A 359-nucleotide genomic window follows, 5' to 3' on the forward strand; every position below is an offset into this window, starting at 1 on the left:
CTTTCCAAGCATCAAGCTGGACACGTCCAGATCATCATCCTCATGCTTCCAATAAGCATCAATGATCGATCCAGAAGCCTTGGTTAGAGGCTTATCCTTCATAAGGATAGATCGCATGGTGAGATTAACCAGATTCCTGCAACAAAGGTATAGAGTTTACACGTTTCGATGCTTAGATCGGGATGAAGCTCCTTGATTCTATCCCAAACACCCTTGAACGCCTTGTCTCTTTGTTCTTCCAGCATGTTACTCCATGCATTTTGGAGCAACTTGAATTTTCGGATGTACTCAAAGGTTGCTATGACCTTGAAATCTTCATACGCCAATCCGTATGTCATGTTTCTCTCCTCTTTGGTGTT

The sequence above is a fragment of the Tarenaya hassleriana genome, unplaced genomic scaffold, assembly GCF_000463585.1.
Source record: "Tarenaya hassleriana unplaced genomic scaffold, ASM46358v1 Cleome64, whole genome shotgun sequence".
NCBI lineage: Eukaryota > Viridiplantae > Streptophyta > Magnoliopsida > Brassicales > Cleomaceae > Tarenaya > Tarenaya hassleriana.